The sequence below is a fragment of the Balaenoptera acutorostrata genome, chromosome 11 (genome assembly GCF_949987535.1).
Source record: "Balaenoptera acutorostrata chromosome 11, mBalAcu1.1, whole genome shotgun sequence".
Taxonomy (NCBI): Eukaryota; Metazoa; Chordata; class Mammalia; order Artiodactyla; family Balaenopteridae; genus Balaenoptera; species Balaenoptera acutorostrata.
Genome location: NC_080074.1, coordinates 57,756,852 through 57,784,740, shown reverse-complemented (window position 1 = coordinate 57,784,740; position 27,889 = coordinate 57,756,852). Strand labels below are relative to the sequence as shown.

Below are 27,889 nucleotides of genomic sequence, written 5' to 3'. Positions count from 1 at the left end.
GGTAGAATGACTTCCCAAAGATATTCCTACTCTACCCTAGAGCCTATGAATATATGTTGTTCACAGGGCAAAAGGGAGTTTGCAAATGTAAATAAGATGATGGGCCTTGAAATAGGGATATTATCCAGGTGGGCCCAATATAATCACACACATTCTTAAAAGCAGAAAACTGCTTTTAAGAGATGGAATGAGGAGGAAGTCAGAGAGATTCAAAGCATGAGAAAGACTCTAGGCACTGTTACCTTTTGAAGATGAAGGAGCAATGTGATGAGTAATAGAGGTGACCTTCAGAAGCTGACAGCTGCCATGGAAATGGGGACCTCAGCCCTACAACCACAAGGATCTGAATTTTGCAGGTAACCTGAATGAGCTTGGAAACAAAATTTCCCCTAGACTGTGAGACCCAGAGCAGAGGAATCAGTCAAACGGACTCAGACTTCTGACTTACAGAATGGTGAGTTCATAAATTCGTGTTGTTTTAGGCCACTAAATTTGTGATAATTTGTTACAGCAGCAATAGAAGACTAATATTGACTTGTGACTTGCTAGTGACCAGCAGAACAAAATAGAAGACACACTGAGTAACTTTTGAGTTTAGGTGAACCTCTACCTGGGTCTTGGAAGGCTAGCTCTCAGTAGGCTGCCTTTAGGAACACAGCAATCACACTGTAAGAATCCCAAGCCATAGGCAGAAACCATGTCTCAGTGCTTCAATAAGGAGACCCAGGAGAACCCAGCCTTTGAGTCATTCCAACCCAGGAACCATACATGTGATTGAAGATGCACTTCAATATATTAGGACCCTGTGCTCCAGTGTTTCCACTTGAAGCTACAGACATTATGGAGCAGAGACAAGCCATCCCTGTTCTACAAACAGAGTACATGGGCATAATGAAATTGTTGTTGGTTTATACCACAATTTTAAAATTTTTACACAAAAATAGTAACTGGAAAAGAAAGGAAGGGGAAAAAAATCTCTCAAATAAAAAGAGGAATAATTTTTAAAGATCCCATACCTGGAGTGAAAAAGATATACAATTCTCTCTAGAATAGTTACGAGGAGGAATTTTATTCTCAAGTTATATCTGGTTGAATGTCAGAGGAAGAGAATATCTTTTTATGCTCTACTCTACAATGGGGTCTGTAGCTCCCACATGATAAATGGTACTTCTTGCAGTTAATCTTAACTGAACAGATATTTCTTTAAAGTAAGATGCCAGTGAAGTGATTAATTTTTCTATATAAAACTATTTCTGGATTTTGCAATTGTCCAATTTGTTCTTTAAAAACTGATTAAGGAGATAAACTTAAATGTCAAATCTTTTTTAATTTAATTTTTTTATTGAATGAGATTCTTTAAATTCTATAGTGTTTATAATTTTCAAAAGTTTCACACACATGATTTCATACAATCCCATAACCCCTTTTCCCCCCTACCCCTATGTTGCTTCTCCCAGCTTCCCTCTCCCCACTGGCAACCACTAGTTTGTTCTCTATATCTGTGAGTCTGCTTCTTTTTTGTTTTATTCACCAGTTCATTGTATTCTTTAGATTCCACTATTGGGTTGGCCAAAAAGTTCTTTTGGGGTTTTCTATAAGATGTTACAGGAAAACCCAAACGAACTTTTTGGCCAACCCAATATAAGTGCTATCATACAGTATTTGCCTTTGTCTGTCTGACTTATTTCACTTAGCATAATGCAAATATCAAATCTTAAGTAATATTACATTTTCTTTTCTCATTCAAATTATGTCAAATCAATTTGCTTTACTTAATTATGTAACTTTATTTCTGAAACACTATTTCCTAAATATGTACATATTTTGCATATGATAATACCACCTTTCATTTTTGTTAAGTTTTACAATTTAGAAATCAATTCCATTTATTATATCATCTGGTTGACTCTTCTTAATAATCAAATCAAGTTTTTTATTTACAAAGAAAGTAAAATTTAAACATATTTGTGTCTTTGCCAAAGTAGTGCATTAGTAAAGTGCCCAACTAGGCCTATATCCAGTTATTCAGATGCCTAGTATCTGAAATACTAATTTCAGACATTGTATTGCTTTTTTTTTTTTTTTTTTTTTTAAATTATTTATTTATTTATTTATTTTTGACTGTGTTGGGTCTTCGTTTCTGTGCGAGGGCTTCCTCTAGTTGCGGCAAGCGGGGGCCACTCTTCATCGCAGTGCACGGGACTCTGCTCTCACTATCGCGGCCTCTCTTGTTGCGGAGCACAGGCTCCAGATGCGCAGGCTCAGTAGTTGTGGCTCACGGACCCAGTTGCTCCGCAGCATGTGGGATCTTCCCAGACCAGGGCTCGAACCCGTGTCCCCTGCATTGGCAGGCGGATTCTCAACCACTGCGCCACCAGGGAAGCCCTGTATTGCTTTTTTAACACATTTTTTATTTTATGTATTAAAAATCAAACTTGATATGATAACATGTCCACAGAAATATTTTTATTTAAATATTCATAGAAGTATTTAAATAATAAAAATAATCCAAATATCCTTCAACATGTGAATTGATAAAAAAAAATTGTGGCATTTCCACACAATACAATACTAACCAACAAGGAAAGGAAGAACTACTGATGTATACACACAACTACATGGATGAATTAAAGATAAGTATGCAGAATAAAAGAAGCCAAATAAAAAAGAATACATATGATGTCATTCTATTTATATACCATTTTAGAGTACGGAAAACCAACTGGTCTATGATGATAAAAACCAGGTTAGCAATTGCCTGGACTTCAGGGAGGACTGAATAAAAATGGCATGAGGGAACTTGCTGGGATGATGGAAATGCTCTATATCTTGATTAGAGTGGTGATTAAATGGATATAATAATTTGTCAGAATTCACCAAACTGTACACTTAAAATGCATGCACTTTAATGTAACTTATATGTCAATAAAGTTTATTTAAAATAAAATAAAGCTGGTATATTGACAGAGAAATCCACAATTGTTGTTTGAAGTCTTTGGCATCATGAAAGAAAGCTCATTCTCCTTCATAAAGGCTTCCAAGGAAAAAACTCTACATGTCTTTTTTGAAACATGTTTCTGAATCTCTGGATAACCCTTCAACTCAATACTGTAACTAGGATAGTCTATTCCAGTTCAGATTGAAAAAACTTATGAGGAATATCATTCAAGAAAACTAATATCCCAATATTTATACTCTGATTTGTACATACGTGCAAACATAATTATGGGGTGGGTGTAATCATAGCATTAGTATCATAATAAGTATGAAAATTAAAGAAATAGTGTATAGTCTGCTTGAGAGAACCACTACTTACATCCAAAAAGCTTATCACAGTGCCTATCATGTAATAGTTGCTTAATAAATATGTCTAATGAATAAAACTCATGAAGATTGAATTCCATGACTCAGGACATGCGTTGAGAAATGAAATTCTGATGAATCAAGGAAAAAAAATACAAAATCAATAAACTTCAAGTGACCACCTACATTGCTAGGCTCCACCACAAACCACAGGGCTGGATTTGAAACCTACATCACATTTCATATAACAAATCTTATACAGATTATTTCTTGGGAAAAAATTTATAACAAGTGATAATTCAAGATCACAATCAACAAACTCCCAGAAAAATGAACCAACATTAAGAAATCAATTAGAATTATACAGCAAAACAGCACAAAACAAATAAGCAGTTTGAGTCAATGCCTGGCAGATGGAAATCAGCAGAAGAGCCTCTGAATGGAAGACAAAATGGCAAAATGGCTCTAACTTTAGGCAAATAAAACAAAGTAAGGGCAGTTGAAAATCTAGCTTACTGAGAAGCAGGTAGCTGAGACTATTTTAGCCTGAAACTATCTTGTGACCTATGAGGCATTATGTAAATGCAAACAATGACTAACCCTTCAAGGACAGTCCAGGCACAGGGCAAGTTACACCAGGTTACAAGATAAGCAGGTAACTTTATGGTCGCATTCTTATGCATCTTGATCAAAACTACTCTCCAAAGTATTTACAGTAAATAGTTATTTTTGGTTAATTAGAAAAAAAAACCTCACCATACATAAATATTTTCTTCATTTGTTAACAGTATGCATAATATCTGTAAATCTTTGTGCCCTTGAAGAGCCTGAAAGTACCAGGGAGTTCTAAAAAGTGAAGCTAAAGTTAATAGATCCACCTAAGACCACATGTACAGGAAAAGGCACTGAAACCTAGGTTCCTTGGTACCATATTCATTCATCATTCATTCATTTGATAAAATTCATTAAATATTAAATGCTTATAAGCCATTATTTACAAGACCCTGCTAGGAAAGTTTATAGTTTATTGTAAAAATTTTTAATCCAAGTTTTTAATTTTATATGCTTTCAGAATAATTAACATATTCAGATGAAGGCATCTATAATTAGGTTTATAATTAGAATTCATTAAGCTTACTTTATGGATAACATTAAATAAATTGTAAAATTAGAAAAATACCAGTGGACAGGACTTTTTTTTTTTTTTTTTTTAAAGGATTTTCTTATTTATTTATTTATTTATTTGTTGTTTATTTTTGGCTGTGTTGGGTCTTCGGTTCGTGCGAGGGCTTTCTCCAGTTGCGGCAAGCGGGGGCCACTCTTCATCGCGGTGCGGGGACCGCTCTTCATCGCGGTGCGCGGGCCTTTCTCTATCGCGGCCCCTCCCGTCACGGGGCACAGGCTCCAGACGCGCAGGCTCAGCAATTGTGGCTCACGGGCCCAGCTGCTCCGTGGCATGTGGGATCTTCCCAGACCAGGGCTCGAACCCGTGTCCCCTGCATTAGCAGGCAGATTCTCAACCACTGCGCCACCAGGGAAGCCCTGGACAGGACTTTAAATGCAGAATCCACTGAGAGATTTTTGGAGCCTCAAGAGTCATTTCTTTTGACAAAAGACCTCTCTGGGCTCTTGTATAGTTATTGAAAGGCACCCCATACAACCATGTCCAACATGATTGTTTTCCCTTTTTTTATTCTTTAAAAACTGAGACTAGGTTTGCATTCTCCACAATTCTATGGGAGGCTTCCATAGAAGAGATTTCCAAAGTAGCTGATATGGATGCACTCAAGATATAAATCGAGAAGCAGTGGAGTGATGTCTTTCATATTTTGTATATTGTATGAAACCAGGTCAGAGCAATCATATTCACAGCTGCTAGCCAGCTACAATCTCAGTCACAGTATGCTGCCACTAGATGCTGGATGGCAGGTGCACATTCATTTTCACTCAGGCTGAGGGGAATACTGGGACATTTGGTCTTTTGTCCTTAGTTAAAACCAATCTATTGTGTGTAATTAACACACACACACATACCCCTGCTTTGGTCTCACAGAGTCTTGCCAAGAAAAGGTTGTTATATGTTAAGTTGGGGTTGTGAGGATATGTATTTTTAGCCTTGACTTAAGAACACATTAGAGCATTCTTGTAAGCTCAATGTTTCATTGGCTTGTTATGCCATTATGATTTACAATCTTATTAAATAACATCTTGTATTGGTCAGAATAGGCTAGGCTACGTTCTCATGACAAATTCTGAAATCTCAGTGGCTAAACACAATAACGGTTTCTTGCTCACACAGAGTCCAGTGCAAGACAAGCAGCCTTTCTTTATCTTTTAGTGACTCCATGTTATAGTGACTCCACATGAAACATGAGGCTATTAGAGCAGCGAAAGGTGGGGAGAAAGGAGAATTACTGGTTCTTAATGCCCTTCAGCCAGAAATCACGTAAGTTGCTTTCATTCATACTCTATTAGTTAGAACTTGTCACATGGCCCCAATATAACTGTAAGAGAAGCCAGGAAATGTAGTGACATGCAGATCATGGATACTATTAGTGCCAACAGCCTCTACTACATATCTGTTGCAAAAAACTCACACTGTCATCTCTTTCCTCCCTTGGGCAAACATTATTGATTACCTTATATCTACAGGAATTTGTGCTGGATGCTGGAAGATTACAGGGAGGAGTAAAAGGTCATCACTACCCTCCAACAGCCTAAAAGATAGGGGAGACAAAAGAATTACAATATTGCCATACTGTGAAGCAGAAGAAAATCCCCCAAATAGAGGCATACACCATGTACTATAGGAACATGGGAATTAATTCTTATTGAAGGAATCCTTGAAATGCTACAGAGGTGATGACATTTATGCTGGGCCTTGAAGGACATGTTTAATACAGAAAAGAGGGTTGGGAATGAGAAAAGACATAGCATGGCTGAGGAATGAAGGGGCAGAGAAACTGGAAATGAGGCTGTGGGTGTGTAATATAAGTTTGGGCTTTATTAATTTGTATGTTATGTATGTATTCACTAGTTCACTTATTTATGGAACAAGAGTTGCTGGAATATTTAGTATATTGCTATCTTTTGTTTCTCCCATTGTTATTTCACCTATGAGTAGAAATCAAGGCAGAAATTTTACCATAAAAATTTCAAGTTCTGATCATATGATTTGCTTTTCCCCTAAATTGTATTTTTTTCCTCAGTTTCTGAAGAATATTAAGACTGCAAGTCATAAGAGAAATTGACTGGATTTATTCCCACCTAATTCTCTTTTCAGATTCCTTTCTAAGCCAAGCAAATATTTACATAGCATGCCTAGCCATAGCAACAAGGCAATTTAGAAATGAACACCCAAATACTAATACTGGGGCAGTAGATAAATTGGATCCAGAGTTTTAATCGTTGGAAAAACAAGACTTAAAAAGAAAACTTGCTACAGTTCTGATATAATACTATGGGTAGTGATGTTTAGGAGTTTGTAAATAGGTTAAATAGGCCAAGAATATGAGGCTGTGAAAAATACAGGACAAAAAAGAAAAATCAAAGAGAAGGAAAAGGGAGAGTAGGGTCAAAATTCAGGAAATATATGGTCTTTCGCCTTCTTTCTGTTCTTTGAAGTAAAATAAAAATGATGTATGAATTGGAAAAATGTCAGTAGCGAACACTCAAGAACATGACTTTGAAGCGTGTATCTTAATGTTGTTTCTTTTTAAAATTTAGCATTCTTTTTTGTAATGAAAATGAAGCATTTATAGTCACTGCTAGACATTCCATCATTATCAAATGTCTTATTATATCTTATACAAGTGTCAATTTACAGATTTCTTCCTTAATATAAGTCTAAAGTTCTTCCTGGAGTTTCTGTCTTAGTTCCTTAGTTTCCAAACTACCCCACTCTCTGTAATACTGTCTTCCAAACTTTCTGATGTTACTAATAATGGCCACCATTTATTCATCTCATATTATCTACCATCAACTTCACATATATCATTTCACCTAAATCTTCTGACAGCAATAAAAAGTTGATATTATTACTATTTTGTAACTGCAGAAACTAAAATTCAAGCCTACAGACTAGCTGTGGCAGAAGTAAAGCAATGTGAATTCAGCCAAATACTTAATTTGTTTCCAAATTTGTAAAATGTGAATAATCTGCCAGCTACAAATGGGCACTTGCCACCTACCTCTACAAGATTGAATCATGAGCTGCTGCAGCTGCTGACCTTCAACACCCCCTGAAAGGAGTTCAGGGTGGAGATCAGGAATGAGGTACTCTGTGCTCTGGGAAAAACTGGCAGAACAGGCCTTCAGATAGATATTTTCAGGAGAAGATTTTATGAGCCTGATTTTTGCATATCCTCATATCTAGAAAAGCACTAAAATCCTTCATGGTGATGACTACTCCTCATGACTAGCAGAAACCTTCTGCAAAAAATATGTGCTTGATTGCATGTACCCCACCTTCACCAAAATCACATATATACTGACCTTCCCCCCTGCCTCTTCGGAGCGCTTTCTCCGAGCTTTCTGAAACGCTGTTTCCTGGGCTATAGACTTCATTTTGCCCCAAATAAAACAACTCACAGCTCTCATGTTGTGCATTTTTTCCAGTCAACAAATCTAATACGGCTACTGTATTAATTGAGATAATCCATATAAGTACTTAGAACAGTGCCTGACAATGATAAGCACTTAATAAATAGTAATTATAATGATTATTATTACCAGATTGCCATTTTGATTCTTTGTCCCTTGGACTTCAAAATTCCACTTATTTCAACTAAATTATCTTGGCTTTTTAGAAATGATTTAATTTCTAGAACAAACAAGAAAAGCTTCTAAGAAGTTATATTTTTATCCAAGGTTAATGCAACATTTTATCTTTCTCACTTTTTTGGAGCAGGAAAGGGGGGTGGGTCAGTTAAATGGACAGAAAAGCTGGAATATGAATTCTCAAATCTAAGCCCCCCTTTTTTTCTCCTGGATTGTTTCTTTTCCTCTAAGTAGTACTTCAACTTTAAAAACATTAGAGGAACCAATGTAAATGTTCATTTCCAGCCCTTCTTCTTTCCAACTTCCCCCAAAACATGTTCTAGACACGGGGGAAATATAAAGGTAGAAGAAATCAAACCAAGACTGGTATTACCATTATCCCTAGCACTATGTATTGTCAAATAACTAAATTCTATTTTGAAGAATTAAGTAACTTGAGAAACTAAAACTGAATCATTTATAAGTGACCTTCTTTCACCTCTTTCCTATTTTCAAGTTCTTGAGCTACTCCTCCACCCCCGGGGGGTAAATTTTATTTTTCCCTTAGTGTGAGGGATTTGGTTGGCAAGCCTAATCTCCAACACTGCAATCGTCACTCCTGCCTCCCTGCCCCGGGACCCCCCAAAGACCTCCACTGAAAAAAGGCCCAGCACTTTGCCTGCAAGCTCACAATGAGACTCTTCTCTTCTCCCTGCCTTCGGCCAGGTTCCTCTCCTTTTGCATGGCTTTCCTCACCCCTAGGTTGCACCACTCCCTGCGGTATCTAAACAGAGCTACCACACACCTGGCTCCTAGGTTAGGTGCCAAAGTACTTCGGGTAAAGCGTGTCCCAACTGATCTGGAGCAACAGTTCTACCAGCCTTGCGGCTTTCTCTCAGGGTCAAAACTAAAATCTGAAGTGGAGCGCCCCGAGCCACAGAGAAAGCGTCTACAGCGTTGACAGTGGCCTGGAGCATGCTCAGTCCGCCTGGAGTCACTGGGCGGCGGCCGGCCACCACTCGCGGCCCCCGGACTCAGGCAAAGCCGCGGGCGCTCGCGGCCACCCTCCTCCTCCTCCTCCCCCTCCCCGCACCCCCCTCCCCCCGTCCCCCCCGCCCCTCCGCCTCCCCCAGCGGCGCGGCGCGCGCTCCCGGGCATCCACAAGGGAGCTCAGCCGCCTCGCCTGCCCTCCCCGCCGCCTCCACCTCCTCCTCTTCCACCTCCTCCGGCTGCGGCGGGCGAGGACTCGTCCGGGGACATAAATAAATAAATAATTCCATTCACCCGGTGACAGCGTGGCGAACCGGCGGCGGCCGGCGGGGGACGGATCGCTGCAGCGCCCACCCTGTGCCGGAGACCAGGTAAAGTAAGTTAACACCCCGGGAGGAAAGGAGCAGAGGAGGGGGCGCCGGCGGAGAGGAAGGCGAGCGCGCATCCGTCACCCGAGGTGCCCGGAGAACCGCACGCGTGTGTGTAAATAATGGCCAACCTGTGACACGCACGCCAAAGCCGTGAGCCGGCGAGCCCTTATATAGACAAAATTCCCCCAGGCGGCTGCCGGAGGAGAGTTCTCGTCACACGAGCGCGGACCTCAGCCGGGTGCAGCCTCGGGGCGCGCGCGCGCGTCGGAGAGGGGGGCCAGAGGGGTCCGGGGCGGAGAGCGCTCCGCGCACCCGCGTGCTTCCGGCCAGGCGACGCCAACGCTCCGAGCTTCTGCACAGAGGCTCTGCCGGCGCGGTGCTCCCCGCACCCCCGTCCTTGCCCCACGAGTCCCCCCGGCAGGTTCCCGCCTGGCGTGTCCCGCTTGCGCTTCTCAGCAGCACCCCGGGGTGGCCTCGGCCGCAGGAGCTGGGGATGGGGGGGTGGTGAGAGTGTGTGTAGGGAGCATCTTCTCTTTTAGCGGATGGTGGGGGCTCGGAGAGGCTGGAAGGAGAGGACGAAATACCGGGGGGGGGGTCCAGTTTTGTTCTTTTTCGGTCTCCAGGTAGCGTGGCGGGGGCGAGGCCAGTCGGGGGCAGAAAAGGAGTGTGACTTGACGGGGGCGGAGGAGGGCCTGCGCCTCCCGGGCTCACGCTGGGTTTCCTGCGTGAGCTGCTGCGCCGCGCTGGGGGTGCCAGGCCCGGCCAGGTAGCGCGGAAGGCTGGCAAGGCTCCTGTTTCGGGCGGGTGCTGCTTGGCGGCTTCTCCCTCCACCCCCATTTTCTCCCTTACTTCCGCGAAACGGATCGCAGACTGCCTTGGCAGGGGCGGTTGTGACCAAGGCCACTTTCCGGGCAGGGCTGCAGAGGGAATTTTGTGGTCGACGTCAGGGATGTTAAAATTACACACACACACACCCACACACACACGAGAGGAAATGTGCGGTTTCTCTCTGCCTCTCCCTCCTGAAGTAGTTCTGAGTGGGGTAGTAGTTCGAAAGCTAATATTTCGTGTCTTTCTCCTTTCTCGGGTCTGTTAAGGGACGCAGCAGAGGAATAAAACCACGCGCAGTGATGAGGGTGATGTGAAAAAGCCTGGAAACAGTGGGCATTAGGTGCCCTTTACTGGCACCCCATGCTTTATGACTAAATCCAAACTGGGAACTCGGGAGGGCTGCAAACTTTCAACAGACACGTTGGCTTGAATGTGCTGTGTCATTGAAACCTCAAGAACTACGTGTGCATTTGGGGGAGAGTGGCTGAAAAATTAGAGCTGGGTCGTGGCTGCAGAGAATGATGATTGAACAAGGTGACCCTTATTTGGCCCTGGTGAGGCAATCCTAGCTCCACTTTCTGCTTCTGACCACATTGCATTTGAAGCAGTCTAAGTCAGCTGGCCTGAATGATCTCAGTAAAAGGGGAGGATTGCCTTAAGCAACTCAGTGTGTTGCGTGACAATTCATAAAGTCAGAAATTCGGTTTTGCAAAATTCATAGCAACAGTTTGCAATTAAGTACTGCTCGCCCCACCCCCGCCCGGACTGTTTTAATAATGGTCAGCGATCTGAAATTTTAACACCTTTTTCCCAATGTCCTAGTTAGTTCACCTTCCTTTAAATGCTCAGTTTATTTCTAGACATGCATTTACTCTTCTATAATATCTGGCTGATATCTTTGGCCTTGAGCCCTCCTGAAGGGAAAGAGGGCAAAGAGACTTAAAGAAACATACTTTATCCAGAGTTATATTCCTGGTTCATGGATCTAAAGTAAAAGAAGTCTCCTGCAATTGCTTTTCATTCTATATTCATTTATCAAACATGTTTTTGAGACATTCACATGGAAAGAGGTAATTAACTTTAGAGTTAGACCTAGATTTCAAGCTCAGTTCTGCATTTTTGTAAGATTGAGTAATTATTTAACAATCTCATCCTCAGTTTTTCTTAGTCATAAAATGGGATTCGTGGTATCTACCCTGAAGTGCTATGGTGAAGAATAAAGTAAAACACCTAATAAACACCTAATAAAACACCTAATAAACACCTAATAAAACACCTAATAAATAAACTAGCTATTTCTGAACCCCTAAAATCACCCCAGACACTGTACTATGGTTCCCAAGATGAAGGAGGTTGGAATTCTGCTCTCCAAAAACTCAACGTCTAGTCATCTAGGATAATCTTCCTCCTGTCCTCTTTGCCATCAGTCAGTTTCCTCTCAGTGGAAGAAGCATATATCTCAAATAATTTGAAAGGGATGTAGCAATTTCAAGAAATTCAGATGTGCTAAAAGGCAAATTTGAGAAGGGCACCTTGCCTCAGAAACCTGTGTGTTCAGCCCCATCCATTTGCCCATTGAGAGTGACCCAGTATAAACAGGTAATGGAGGATTTTCTCTTGTTATGAGGGCAGGACATCCCTTCCCTGAAGAAGGTCTTTGCTAATGAATTGATTTCCATTTTTTTGAGAGACTGAGCAGCAATTTTTTCTGCACTTTGGACAGACTAATCCACTCACTCTGGGACCCCAAGAGTATAGTAACTGTAACAACATCTCTGTAATGCTACCATGTTCTGGGCACTGTGCTACCACTGTCTATTAACTCCTTTTATCTCCTTAACAATCTTAAGAGGTAGGTCTGTCAATATCCACATTTATAGAAGAGCAATTGAGGTACAGAGAGTTAAGAAATTTGCTCAATTTGCACAGCTGGCAAGTGGCTGAGATGCGGCAAGCACCCAGGCAGGCTGTCTGATTTTAACCACTAAGTAGTATGGCTTATGCTGCACGAAGCTGAACGAGGGCAGGGACTTTGTCTGTCATGTTCTCTCTTCTCAGTGCAGTGCCTGGCAGGTGATAGTCCTGAACAACTGATTATAGAAAAAAATGAAGCAAGGAGGGACGGGAGGAGAAACAAACAAGGGAAGAGTGAGCCTCCTTTCCTGCCTACAACTCTAAATCTGGCAGGGAATCCCTCACGGACTCTGCCTGGGGGACAGGATAGTTGAGGATCTTCTGAAGAGTTGTTTGCCTTGTCCCGCGTTATTTATTCTGTGTGAGCACACGCATAGAAATAATTCATGGTAGCTAGTGTCAGGTATTAAATGTTTGGCGTTAAGGCTACTAGGTTGTTTTAAGGTTCACTGGCTTGTTTTTCTTAACAGATTTTTGGGAACCTTTTGAAGAACCAAGTTTCTCAATAGATGGCATGATAGTGCTGGATTGCATAATAAGCCACTGAGTGGACTCTCATTGTCTGAGAGGTCATCCTTGTTTGTCCGAGGCTTTCTCAACTATTTGGATCAAAGTGTGCAGGAAATGTGTTGGGAAACGACTGCACACTAAGTCTCAGTGAGTAATAGAATTTTTTTTTAACTGACGGAGCAAGCTTCATTTTCTCAGTTGGTCCCTTAAATGGTGAATCCAGGGTCCTAATCTACCTACTTGGAAGATCCAGTAGTTTTTATTAACCTTTATTGAAATCGCAAATAAGTTCTTGAAAATTTTACAGGGCATTTGGGTGACAACTACAAAATGCTGGTGTAAAGATATTTTTGTTAAAAATTTTGTACACTTAGGATAGCCCCACAAAAAATGACATACTGTGTGGTTCAGATATCTGAACTGGTGATTACTGTTTGGTAATATTTGGCATTAAAACAGAAATTTTCAATGGAAAATATCAGTATGGGTGGTAACACAGAGAAATATTTGTTTAAATAAATAAAGATCTGTACAAAATGTTGGTATTTTTAAAAAGCAGTTAAATTAAACATGGGCTGTTTCCTCCCCTAATAACACAATGAAATGTATTCTTATTAATCATGCACACCCCTAAACAGATTCTGATTAGAGCTAATATGCAGAAGAGTTATGAATTATAAGAAGCTGCCCTACTAAATAATTTACTTGAAGACCTATTTCTTTTGGAACTAGATTAGATATGAAAAAACAGTAAAGCTAAAAGGCATGCATTTGCTTGAAGAGTTTCTAAGGGATGAACTGTATTAATATTTGCCTGTTTTTGAAATTGATTCTCCAAAATTTCAGAATCTGAAGTTCTATCAATTTTTCTCAAATATACAAAAGGTGCATTCAGTGGTAAACAGCATTATGTGACAGTGTTTCTCAACAGGTGACACTATTGGCATTTTGGGCAGGGCTCCTCTACATGGATTAGGAATGCCTCTTTTATTGCAGGACATTTAGTGTGTATGGCCCCTGTCCTCCATATGCTGATAGATTCCCCTCAGTCATAATTACTGAAAATGTTCCCTGAAATACCTTTTGGAAGAATAGTACTAGATGTGATTGAAAACTATTGGCCAATAAGATCAAATTGAGAATATTTAAGGAAATAATCCTTGAAATGAGTGTACCTTCCAATAAGAAATTCTTTTGTTTTTTCTTCAAAGGCTAAAAAGAGTAATCTCCTGTGAAAGTACTTTGATTTAAAGGAGTGAGTTCTTCCCTGTAAAGTATATTAAGTATTAATATTTCAGAATCAGGTTATAATTGGCCTCTGAGGGTCCAAATCTTCATTCGCTCCACACTGTCAACAGCCTTTAGTAAGGTTGGCTCTGCTGCTTCTTAAACTCTTCTCTTGACTTCTGCGTGCTCTTTGTGCTGTTCTTACTTCTCTGACTGCTCATTGGTGGCTTCTTCTTCGGTTTTCCTTTCATCTCCTACTCACTCAAGTATGTGTTCCTCAATTTCCGTTTGAGTGCTTCTCTTATCTGTATTTGATCCATTGGCAAAGCTCATCCTCTCTTGGCCTGTGTTTTGACCTCAGAAGGAGTAACACCCAAGTCATTATCTTCAGGCCTGACTTTCACATAGCTCTGGGCAGCCCTTCCCAAGTACCTGCTGGACAGCTTACCTCTTCTGTGCTTCTGACACGGCTAACACCCTGTGGTCTCTTCTGAACACTGTCTTCCTTCCTTCTGTTGCCCCTGTTGCTTTTATTGGTATTAACATTCTAATCTAGAAGCTTTTGAGACCCTCAACACCCCCAGCCTTACGTCTTACAGTCAGTTGCTAAGACCTGACATCCAAAATGCTTCTTTCACCAGTTTCCTCTTTTCTGATGCTGCCACAGAGTTCAGGCACGTTTGACATACTACCTAGAATCATGTCCTAGTCTCTTAGCGGGTCTCCTCATTTCTGGTCTCTCACTGTACCAGTTAATTCTGTACGTACCACGAGATACTCTTACTGAAATACACCTCCTTTTCCTATTTGTTAGTAACACCTTGTGACTCCCATTACCTAGGTCTAAGGACCAACGTTTCAATCTCTGTAATTCCAAAAAGTTTTTCCAGGCTCGTCTCCCACTGCCACCATCCTCGAGTCAAATTGAACTGTCCCCTGTGCCTCATTTATCTTCATTCTATTTCCTGACACCACACCTTTGGTCTTGCTGTTCTTTCATCTTACAATGCTCTAACCTCCTGCTATTTTTCATGTCTAGCTTCAACCTTCAAAGCTGAGCTTAAACACCACATTCAGATTTCCTCTGAAGCCTCTGGATAGGTAGAAGAAGCTTTTCTAAAATTTCAGTAACATTGCATTGTAATCTGTCTTGTGTGTTTTAAACATTGTATTATAGTTGCATATAGATTTGTATATCTTTGGTTTCTCTATATACTACAAATTTCTGGATGTTGGGAATAACATATCCATATTTACATATCCTTTAGCACTTTGGTGGATTACGGAGTTACATGGGACTTAGAGGACATTGGTTTCTGCTTTTCTTTATTGTTTCTTCAGCATTTTCAATATACCACCATCTATTTTTATTTTAAGTATGTTCACTGAGGCAGCCTGTTCTTTTAAAGACAGTTCCAGTTGTGACTGCATTCTTCTTGCTTCTACCTAGGACCCTTACTCAGCTTTCCAGGGCCACACAAAATAAATCTTTTTCTGGGTTGATTGAGAGCCTGTACATATGTGGTGACAGCTCACATTCTTGCGTTTTCTCTATGAATTTAACATATTCCGTTTTTCTACCTGTTCTTTACAGGACCTGGTGAAGCTATTTTTTAAGGCCATTGTGTTTCTGGAAGCATTCAAGTTTAGGAAAGTCCATATATGTACAAAATAGTTCAAGGATGAAAATGGTTGCTTATGAATATAAATGTTTGAACCCTTGTTCATGAGCCCATTGGTCATCAATATTATCTCTTTTCAGATGAAGTCAGAAGGTGGGAAGTAAAGGCATATAGAGGGACCCACCTTTGGAAGAACCCACTGTTACCTCAGGGCTGAACATTTTCTTTCCGTGGCCATCAGTGTAGTGAATGAATGAATAAACCACCGAAAGGAAGGAAAGAAGGAAAATTCACTTTAAATTTTGGTTACAATTAGATATTAGCCCCTCAGTTAAAGTATTTGCCTTTGTAGATTAATGCCGTAAGAGGTAAAGCACCTAAGATGCTGTGTGTGTGTGTGTGTGTGTGTGTGTGTGTGTGTGTGAGAGTGTGTGTGTAATAAGTGAGTTTAGAGACCAAAGATGTGGCTATTAGGTAAAGCTATAGAGATCACTTTGAGGAAAAATAGCTTGCCTTTATCAAACACTTCTATGTGTCAGGCATCATTTTACATATTCATTTTACACATTTTAACTCATTTAATCCTCCAAACCTTATGAGGAAGCATTGTTTTGACCTTCATTTTACAGGTGAGGGAATTAGGGCAAGAGGTTAAGTATCTTGCCCAAGCTGTGTACATCTTGTCAGTGGAGGGATCTGGACTTGAATCTATTAACCACAATACACCTTCTCAATATTAGTATTTTAAAATATGCAGTTCTGCAGTAGATTTTAAGAGATTCTAGAGGAAGGAAGTTTGAGAAATGTTAAAAAAAAAAAGACTAGTCAAGGATAACGAGTCTTGATCTGTTAAAACACAGTCAGCAGAATGATAAGACTTCCTTACTGTTTAAAGGAAGTATCTGGAACCAAACTAAGAGGCTTAGAAAAAATAATGACCTCTTATCGCTTGTGGACTCAGGGAGGCTGGAGAACCATTAGGGACTGAAGAAACAGTAAGTCCAGGATGTGATCCCTTTAGCACAGGTAGCAAGATGATAGGGGTGGAGTGTGCATGGGGTGGCGGGTCTCCTGTGGATACCCCAGGCTGCGGGCACCAGTGGGTACGTGAACAGAGTAGTGTCTAGAGAATTCCCATGGATGTATATATGTCAGATCTGCAGTGAAGTGGGCTTTTGAATAAAGCCTATGATGTATTTCAAGCCAGAGAATGTAATCCTTTAATAACAACTATTTATTCATCCACTGTGCTCCCAGACACCGTTCTAGATGTTAGAGATGGCAAACAGGTAAGCTCCTTTTAGTCTTGAGTCCCACAAATAAAGGAACATATTCTCAAAACAAGGTTAAGCAATTTATGTCCTTCAGTCAGCTTTTTGTAGACCTCCGATGTCATCTTCACTCTGTAGTTTGTCTCAGTCTGTGGTTCTCTCTTTCCTTTTTTCTCCATCACAGTGTCACGTGGTGGATCAGAGGCTTTGTGGTTAGTTAGATAGACCTTGAGGGAACTTTGACTTAGCCACATCTCAGCTGTTTAACTAAAATCAAGATATGTGAACCTTCAGAGCCCCAGTTTCCTCATTTTAAAAAATGGAAACAATAAAACCTATATCACAGGATTGTTGCTGGAGAGTAAATAAATAATGCAGGTAACTCATAAATGGTCATCATAATCATTTTGTTTTTATCTCTACCAGTATTTTTGGTGCATCTTGAGGCAGGGCCTCTTTATTCTTGAGGAATTCTCTTCTGTGCACAGGTATTTATGAATTATAATATTACTGTTCACAGCCTGAGCCAAGTAGGAGATTCATAAAACAACAACAACTCATCGACTTTACAGTAATGTGGGTCTTTCCCATATAGACAAAGCTCTGGTTTTTGGTACATATAGGAAGACAACTCAACACTGATATTGATGCTGCAAAAATATTTCAGTGCTAAATTTTTCACTTAAACGCAATGTTAGTAACATCAATTGGGACTGTATCCCAAGGGCACTTTAAGATGGAACTTTCTTACTTTCCACTTAGAAGTAGCAGTGCACATAAGCACATTTAAAAGCTATGACAAAGAGAAAAACAGTAGTCATTCTATTATCACAACTTAGAGACATTTATTCATATTAAGATGCAAACTTATAGCAATGTAATTATTGATACCATTTAAGTGCTTCTTAAGTGTCTGATCTTTTAAAAATAGTATTTCCATTCCTCATTATTACCAAGTAAGATATATTATATTCATTTACAGGTAGAATAAAGACTCAGCAAGATGAGGCTGCCCATTACAGAACCCCAAGAGTCAATGTCCCAGTAGATGTTTCAATGTAGGTAGGATGCTAATGGCAACTAGATCTTGCTCCCATATCTTAAAATCAGTTTAAATCAGTAAATAATTAAGCATTGCTCCATGAAGTAATATGCACAGAGACCTGAAAAGATCATGTATAAGACACCTTTCCTGACCCCCTGAGGAGACTCTAATTTCAGAGACATTCTCTAAGTGTGTACAGTTAAAGGTACAATCCAGAGTAGGATTGAGTGTCAAAATAAAATGATAAAGCAGTGATTGTCTACAGCAGAGGTTGACAAAGTATAAATAACCCTTGGGCCACATCTAGCCTGCTACCTGTTTCATAAATTAAGTTTTTCTGGAATATAGTCACACCCATTTGTTTCTGTATTTTCTGTGGCTGATTGCCTGCTGCAGACAGCATTGAGTAGTTGTGACTAAGTCTGCAAATCCTAAAATATTTACTATCTTTCAGTTTAGAGAAAAATACTTGTTGACCCCTGCTCTAGGATTCCAGAAGAAGGAGACTTTACTATGTAACGGAGCAATCAAAGAAGGCTTTAATGAAAGAAGTGGAAATGTTTTTAGAGCTGAGAGATGAATAGTCTTTAAGTGAAACGAGGAGATGGTCATTATAAGTGCCACAAAACTCGAGAGTAAAAGCAAAAAACACATGGATAAATACAAAAGTCTGCTGGAGTATAAGGATTATATTTCTCTATATGTCATATAATATTCATTTATCTATGAGTATACTTTTTGTAAGTATTCTTCTAGAACTGTGATTCTTAAACTTGATGGGACATTTGAATCAATTGGTAAAAAATAAGATTTTTTTTTTTTACTCATTGATCTGTGATACTGAACTGTGGAAAATCACTAATCTAGAATACTTATTCATTTGCTATTTTCTGTTGAGGACAGAGAATATTTTTTTCTCAAATGGTATCTCTGCCTCCTTAAACTACATGCATGCTGGACATACATTAATAATTTTGCTAATCACTAGTTATAATACAAATAATACTAGCTACTGAGCACACATCTAAGTGCCAGCACTATGCCAAGAGCTTTTTATACCTTCTCACATTAAAAGTTTACAGTAGCCCAATGAGGTAGATGTTATTATTCCCATTTTGCAGAAGAGAATACTAAGAATAGATGGAACAAGTGATTAATTGCCTTTATACTACAGTACTAGTAAATAGACCCTCTTTATCTAATATCACCAAGAAATTGACTCTTAAAAAGAGAAACTTTTTTTTTAAAGTGTCTTTATTTTTTAATTTATTTATTTTATTTTATTTACTTTTGTCTGCGTTGGGTCTTTGTTGCTGCGCGCGGGCTTTCTCTAGTTGCAGTGAGCGGGGTCTACTCTTCGTTGCGGTGCGCAGGCTTCTCATTGTGGTGGCTTCTCTTGTTGAGGAGCACAGGCTCTAGGCGTGCGGGCTTCAGTAGTTGTGGCACGCGGGCTTCAGTAGTTGTGGCTCACGGGCTCTAGAGCACAGGCTCAGTAGTTGTGGCTCACGGGCCTAGTTGCTTTGCAGCATGTGGGATCTTCCTGGACCCGGGCTCGAACCCGTGTCCCCTGAGTTGGCAGGCAGATTCTTAACCACTGCGCCACCAGGGAAGTCCCTAAAAACAGAGACTTTTGGAGGTAGGGCATAGATAGGAATGGACTTTCAGAAATTTAAAAAAAGAGTGAATTTGCCAGTTTGTTCTATTATGTGACTTCTTTTCTTTTAAAAGCATTGTGCCATATTTTTATAAAAGTTGAGTCTGCTTTCATTACAAATTATTCTACCAATTTTTATTGAACATACTGCTGTTTTTTTGGACTGGAACTTTCTGTACCCTTTTTGTTTCTCTTGTTTCTGTCACTTTCTGTCCATAGCTCTTAACCTTGTCTCTTAAGGTTCAGTTATTTGTAATGTCCTTCCTTTCTTCCTTCTTTTTCTGTAGTATCCCTGCCTAATATCATATAGATTCCAGTTACTTATTGCCTGGTGTCTTCAATGTAGCAATAAAATGCTTGAATGCATTTTCCTAAAGCCATGGCCTCTTTCAGAAGAAAAACAAAGAATCAATGCAACTAAATACCAGTTTCTTTTTCTGAACTTAAAAAGTGGCGGATACTGCATGAATATTTGCATATCACTAATTGGTATGACAACATAATAAGTAGATAGGAAAAGGTGAATGATTCAGAAGAAACCTCAGGGAATATAAGAAAATGTAAGTCCATCCCCTGTGGACCACATTAGCATCTCTGTGGAGAGTCACCTGGCCGCTGTGTCCTGGGGAGAACATTAATTACACTCAGTAATGGCCTGCTACTGGAGGATTTACAGATGTCAGATCTCAAGCTCATCTAAAAATTATTTCCCTTTTTATCGTTAATTTTCTTAGTAATATGTGCTGTAATTTAAGGGAAAAAAAGCACTTCAATGAGGAAGCATGCAAATTTTTATTGCTTTAAGTTTATTTTTATAAATAACAGATTTATTACTCTATTGAGCTATCTGGGCCCATTATCTACATTTATTTTCAGATATTCTAAAAAAAGGGCCTATGTACTTCTATAGCTGTATCACCAAATTAAAAATCTTATTTTAAATGCTTAGAAACCTAATTATTACTGTTCATTGGGTTACTTCATTATTGATGAACAAAATTATTATGCATATTTGACCTATAACTTTCATTTAAGAGTGAACGTTCCATCCAACTTTTTTAGTCTATAATCTATTTTAAATTATTTCACATTTTATTAGAACTCTTAGTTTACTAGCTTTTGTCTTGAAGCAGTACTACTAATGTCTCCTCAGCTATACATTCAGATATTGAGTTGTGGTCTATAAAATCTAAATTTAAAAATGTAATTTTTTGGTATTCTCTTGGTGTCCAAAGGATTTACACACTCAGATTTTTGGGATTGGGAAAGCAAAAAGAGAAGACACATATCATACTTGGCGCTGGCTGTGTGCCAGAGGTAAAGCTGCGGGCGCTTTACATGTATCACCTCACATAATCCAGAAAGTCATTGTCTGACAACTTTAGCAGCCCTATAATATGGGCATCTGGCATTGTTATCACTAATTTAGAATGAAATGAAGTATCTGATATCTTAAGTAGGTTAGGTCACAAAGCTCTATTTTCAAAATCCACATTTTTCCCTGTGTTCCATGTAGCTGTCCCAGGTAGGAGGAGATTCCTCCCTCTTTGCACAAACATTTTATAGAAAAGGGAAATTGTAGGGAAGATAAAAGAGAAATACTTAGGATTCTGTCCTTCTGAAATGTGCTACTTTTTAAGAGCCATGTTTTTAAACATCAAAATCACACCTGGAAGTCTTTCACAAAAAAGCAAATGACAAAATTAAAAGGACAAGAAAAATGTTGGCAAAATTGTATTTTGTCCCTCTGCCGCATTGTCTCAGTCTGTTTGGGCTGGTATGACAAAATACCACAGACTGGGTAGCTTATAAACAACAGAAATTTGTTTCTCAGCGCTCTGGAAGCTGGAAGTCAGAGGTTAGGGTGCCAGCGTGGTCGGGTGAGGGCCTGCTTCTGGGTTGCAGACTTTTAGTTGTGTCCTGGCATGGTGGAAGGGACTCTGGCGCTCTGTGGGGTCTGTATAAGAGTACTAATCCCATTCATGAGAGCTCCATCCTCATGACCTAAGCACCTTACGAAGGCCTCACCTCCCGAAACCATCACACTGGGCATTAAGATTTGATCATGAGTTTATGGGGCCGCAAGCATTCAGACCATAGCACACATACATAATCCTTCTTTCAAAAATGTCAGCTCCATGAACTGTGTATACTGGGACTGATGTTAGTGCCAAGATCGAGTAGGCACGGATAACACTATTGAATTAAGGCTATGTTTAAATAAATTGGGATCCGAATATTGTTTTACTTTTTTTCTAGTACTTGATTATGCTCTTTTAAACAGGTACATTCAGCTCCAATTATACCTTAATAAGAAAAACAATTCATGACACATTTAAAAAAAAATCTTAGTAATAACTGGTTCATTAAAGTACTGTAACTTCATTATAACTTGAAATTCAGTGTAAGAGTTCCTCTTACACAGAGTCCATTTCAAAAGTCTATTTCAAAAGGACTTTTCAGAAGGAAGTCCCCCACTATAAGCAATTTAGCTCTTTACCTTAGCCTTGTTATAGGAACGGGAGCATTCAGCTGTAGCACCTTGAAGATGGTGCTGTAATGAAATCCTAGCATCATTGTTTTAAAATGTATTCCTTTTGTAGTAGAACAACTTCAAAATATATGATTGAGGTACTACATGTTTTAAAATGTGAAGCAGTTGAATTGAACGCTATGTCTTGTTTATCCAGTGTCTGATACACTTACAATGTGAATGGGACTTTTCTTTACAGTTAAAAAAAGAATATCATTTGTTCATTGCAATTAAAATGTCCCTTCCTTGGGCTTCCCTGGTGGCGCAGTGGTTGAGAATCTGCCTGCCAATGCAGGGGACGCGGGTTCGGGCCCTGGTCTGGGAAGATCCCACATGCCGCGGAGCAACTAGGCCCGTGCGCCACAATTACTGAGCCTGTGCGTCTGGAGCCTGTGCTCCGCAGCAGGAGAGGCCGCGATGGTGAGAGGCCCGCGCATCGCGATGAAGAGTGGCCCCCGCTTGCCGCAACTGGAGAAAGCCCTCGCACAGAAACGAAGACCCAACACAGCCATAAATAAATAAATAAATAAATTTAAAATGTCCCTTCCTTGACTCCAAAAAGATATCCAATCAAGGAGGTGTGGGAAAATTTATCAGGTATTATTACCATCTACTGAATAGTATTTTATAGAACAGAGTTGATGGGGAAAACAGGAAATGCTCCGTTGTTAATTGAACACTTGTATGGACAGTTTAAGAGCACAGACAACCTATTTCTTAGACAATCTATAGCATTTAAGTTGTAGTTTACCAAAATCAAGAGTCTAAGGCCAATAATTCAAACAAAGAGAAATTATGCAACTAAGGTATTCCTGTATGCATAGGGCCTCTTCCACAAAGGTGGAACTAGAGATTCAAGTTGAAAACACACAGGATTATGATCAATAATCCTATTAAGAATTATTAATTAATCCTGAACACAAACATAATATCCCCAAATAGTCTATTGGGGTTAGAAAAGTTTCTACATGGACTGTTTTAGCTCCTAAAAAGGGCCATCTTTTGTAATCAAATCATTAATGATTTCAAAGGAAGTGGTTCTGATATGCTCTTTATGTTATTAAAAGGCATCAGAATAATATAAGGTAGTTGAAGTGCAATGATTTTTTTAAATTGAAATACAGTATAGTTGATTTACAATGTTGTGTTAGTTTCAGGTGTACAGCAAAGTGATTCAGTTATATACATATATATATATATATTCTTCTGCAGATTCTTTCCATCATACCTTATTATAAGATATTGAGTGTAGTTCCCTGTGCTATACAGTAGGTCCTTGTTGTTTTCCTATTTCATGTATAGCAGTGTGTATCTATTAATCCCAAACTCCTAATTTATCACCCCTCCCCCTTTGATAACTGTAAGTTTGTTTTCTATGCCTGTGAGCCTGTTTCTGTTTTGTAAATAAGTTCATTTGTATCATATTTTTAGATTCCACATATAAGTGATATCATATATTTGTCTTTTTTTAAATAAATTTATTTATTTATTTGTTTATTTTTGGCTGCATTGGGTCTTCGTTGCTGCGTGTGGGCTTTCTCTAGTTGTGGCGAGCAAAGGCTACTCTTCTTTGTGGTACTCAGGCTTCTCATTGCGGTGGCTTCTCTTGTTGTGGAGCACGGGCTCTAGGCATGTGGGCTTCAGTAGTTGTGGCTCACAGGCTCTAGAGCACAGGCTCAGTAGTTGTGGCGCACGGGCTTAGTTGCTCTGTGGCATGTGGGATCTTCCTGGACCAAGGCTTGAACCCATGTCCCCTGCATTGGCAGGCAGACTGTTAACCACTGCATCACCAGGGAAGCCCCCATATATTTGTCTTTCTCTGACTTACTTCACTTAGTATGATAATCTCTAGGCTCATTATTTAACTTTATTTCATTAGAGAATCAAACTTTGTTTTAAAGAATTGTGTATTGAGGAAATTTGCACAAGCCTCTTAGATAGCCTCATCCACCAGAGGGCAGACAGAAGAAGCAAGAAGAACTACAATCCTGCAGCCTGTGGAACAAAAACCACATTCACAGAAAGACAGACAAGATGAAAAGGGAGAGGGCTATGTACCAGATGAAGGAACAAGATAAAACCCCAGAAAAACAACTAAATGAAGTGGAGATAGGAAACCTTCCAGAAAAAGAATTCAGAATAATGATAGTGAAGATGATCCAGGACCTCAGAAATAGAATGCAGGCAAAGATTGAGAAGATGCAAGAAATGTTTAACAAAGATCTAGAAGAATTAAAGAACAAACAGAGGTGAACAACACAATAACTGAAATGAAAAATACACTAGAAGGAATCAATAGCAGAATAACTGAGGCAGGAGAACAGATAAGTGACCTGGAAGACAGAACGGTGGAATTCACTGCTGCAGAACAGAATAAAGAAAAAGAGAATGAAAAGAAATGAAGACAGCCTAAGAGACCTCTGGAACAACATTAACTGCAACAATGTGTGCGTTATAGGGGTCCCAGAAGGAGAAGAGAGAGAGAAAGGACCAGAGAAAATATTTGAAGACATTATAGTCGAAAACTTCCCTAACATGGGAAAGGAAATAACCACCCAAGTCCAGGAAGCACAGAGAGTCCCATACAGGATAAACCCAAGGAAAAACACACTGAGACACACAGTAATCAAATTGGCAAAAATTAAAGACAAGGAAAAATTATTGAAAGCAGCAAGGGAAAAACGACAAATAACATACAAGGGAACTCCCATAAGGTTAACAGCTGATTTCTCAGCTGAAACTCTATAAGCCAGAAGGGAGTGGCATGATATACTTAAAGTGATGAAAGGGAAGAACCTACAACCAAGATTACTCTACCTGGCAAGGATCTCATTCAGATTCGATGGAGAAATCAAAAGCTTTACAGACAAGCAAAAGCTACGAGAATTCAGCACCACCAAACCAGCTCTACAACAAATGCTAAAGGAACTTCTCTAAGTGGGAAGCACAAGAGAAGAAAAGGACCTACAAAAACAAACGCAAAACAATTAAGAAAATGGTAATAGGAACATACATATCGATAATTACCTTAAACGTGAATGGATTAAATGCTCCAACCAAAAGACACAGTCTTGCTGAATGGACACAAAAACAAGACCCATATATATGCTGTCTACAAGAGACCCATTTCAGACCTAGGGACACATACAGACTGAAAGTGAAGTGATGGAAAAAGATATTCCATGCAAATGGAAATCAAAAGAAAGCTGGAGTAGCAATACTCATATCAGAGAAAATAGACTTTAAAATAAAGAATGTTGCAAAAGACAAGGAAGGACACTATATAATGATCCAGGGATCAATCCAAGAAGAAGATATAACAATTATAAATATATATGCACCCAACATAGGAGCAGCCCAATACATACGGCAACTGCTAACAGCTATAAAAGAGGAAATCAACAGTAAGACAATAATAGTGGGGGACTTTAACACCTCACTTACGCCAATGGACAGATCATCCAAAATGAAAATTAATAAGGAAACACAAGCTTTAAATGACACAATAGACCAGGTAGATTTAATTGATATTTATAGGACATTCCATCCAAAAACAGCAGATTACACTTTCTTCTCAAGTGCGCACGGAACATTCTCCAGGATAGATCACACCTTGGGTCAGAAATCAAGCCTCAGTAAATTTAACAAAATTGAAATCATATCAAGCATCTTTTCTGACCACAACGCTATGAGATTAGAAATCAATTACAGGGAAAAAAACATAAAAAACACAAACACATGGAGGCTAAACAGTACGTTACTAAATAACCAAGAGATCACTGAAGAAATCAAACAGGAAATAAAAAAATACCTAGAGACAAATGATAATGAAAACACAATGATCCAAAACCTATGGGATGCAGCTAAAGCACTTCTAAGAGGGAAGTTTATAGCTATACAAGCCTACCTTAAGAAACAAGAAAAATCTCAAATAAACATTCTAACCCTACACCTAAAGGAACTAGAGAAGGAAGAACAAACAAAACCCAAAGTTAGCAGAAGGAAAGAAATCATAAAGATCAGAGCAGAAATAAATGAGATAGAAACACAGAAAACAATAGCAAAGATCAATAAAACTAAAAGCTGGTTCATTGAGAAGACAAACAAAATTGATAAACCATTAGCCAGACTCATCAAGAAAAAGAGGGAGAGGATGCAAATCAATAAAATTAGAAATGAAAAAGGAGAAGTTACAACAGACACCGCAGAAATACAAAGCATCCTAAGAGACTACTACAAGGAACTCTATGCCAATAAAATGTACAACCTAGAAGAAATGGACAAATTCTTAGAAAGGTATAACCTTCCAAGACTAAACCAGGAAGAAATAGAAAATATGAACAGATCAATCACAAGTAATGAAATTGAAACTGTGATTAAAAATCTTCCAACAAACAAAAGTCCAGGACCAGACGGCTTCACAGGTAAATTCTATCAAACATTTAGAGAAGAGCTAACACCCATCCTTCTCAAACTCTTCCAAAAAATTGCAGAGGAAGGAACTCTCCCGAACTCATTCTATGAGGCCACCATCACCCTGATACCAAAACCAGACAAAGATACCAGAAAAAAAGAAAATTACAGACCGATATCACTGATGAATATAGATGCAAAAATCCTCAACAAAATACTAGCAAACAGAATCCAACAACACATTAAAAGGATCATACACCATGATCAAGGATTCTTAAATATATTCAAATCAATCAATGTGATACACCATATTAACAAATTGAAGACTAAAAACCATATGATCATCTCAATAGATGCAGAAAAAGCTTTTGACAAAATTCAACACCCATTTATGATAAAAACTCTCCAGAAAGTGGGCCTAGAGAGAACCTACCTCAACATAATAAAGGCCATATACAACAAACCCACAGCAAACATCATTCTCAATGGTGAAAAACTGAAAGCATTTCCTCTGAGATCAGAAACAGGACAAGGATATCCACTCTCGCCACTATTATTCAACATAGTTTTGGAAGTCCTACCCACGGTAGTCAGAGAAGAAATAGAAATAAAAGATTCCAAATTGGAAGAGAAGTAAAAGTGTCACTGTTTGCAGATGACATGATACTATACATAGATAATCCTAAAGATGCCACCAGAAAACTACTAGAGCTAATCAGTGAATTTGGTAAAGTTGCAGGATACAAAATTAATGCAAAGAAATCTCTTGCATTCCTATACACTAATGATGAAAAATCTGAAAGAGAAATTAAGGAAACACTCCCATTTACCATTGCAACAAAAAGAATAAAATACCTAGGAACAAACCTACCTAGGGAGACAAAAAACTGTAGAAAACTGTAAGACACTGTTGAAAGAAATCAAAGATGATACCAACAGATGGAGAGATATACCATGTTCTTGGATTGGAAGAATCAATATTGTGAAAATGACAATACTACCCAAAGCAATATACAGATTCAGTACAATCCCTATCAAATCACCAATGGCATTTTTTACAGAACTAGCACAAAAAATCTTAAAATTTGCATAGAGACACAAAAGACCCCAAATAGCCAAAGCAGTCTTGAGGGAAAAAAAACGGAGCTTGAGGAATCAGACTCCCTGACTTCAGACTATAGTACAAAGCTACAGTAATCAAGACAATATGGTACTGGCACAAAAACAGAAATATAGATCAATGGAACAGGATAGAAAGTCCAGAGATAAACCCGTGCACATATGGTCAACTAATCTACGACAGAGGAGGCAAGGATATACAATGGTGAAAAGACAGTCTCTTCAATAAGTGGTGCTGGGAAAACTGGACAGCTACATGTAAAAGAATGAAATTAGAACACTCCCTAACACCATACACAAAAATAAACTCAAAATGGATTAGAGACCT

The 27,889-nt window shown here is 39.2% G+C and overlaps 1 protein-coding gene across 12 annotated transcripts in view; it reads left to right on the top strand.

Moving 5' to 3' along the window:
* Positions 1–9,173: 9,173 nt before the first annotated feature.
* SLC16A7 (solute carrier family 16 member 7) overlaps positions 9,174–27,889 on the top strand; it is a 176,619-nt gene continuing 157,903 nt past the window's right edge. For 4 of the 12 annotated variants that reach the window (XM_007179726.2, XM_007179721.2, XM_057556861.1 and 1 more), the window contains exons 1-2: positions 9,174–9,422; positions 12,638–12,824. The gene's annotated coding sequence lies outside the window, so the exon portion shown is untranslated. Of the gene's footprint in view, positions 9,428–12,637; positions 12,825–27,889 lie in introns of all 12 variants that reach the window. The other 8 variants (XM_057556863.1, XM_057556860.1, XM_057556862.1 and 5 more) reach the window with 3 other exon arrangements.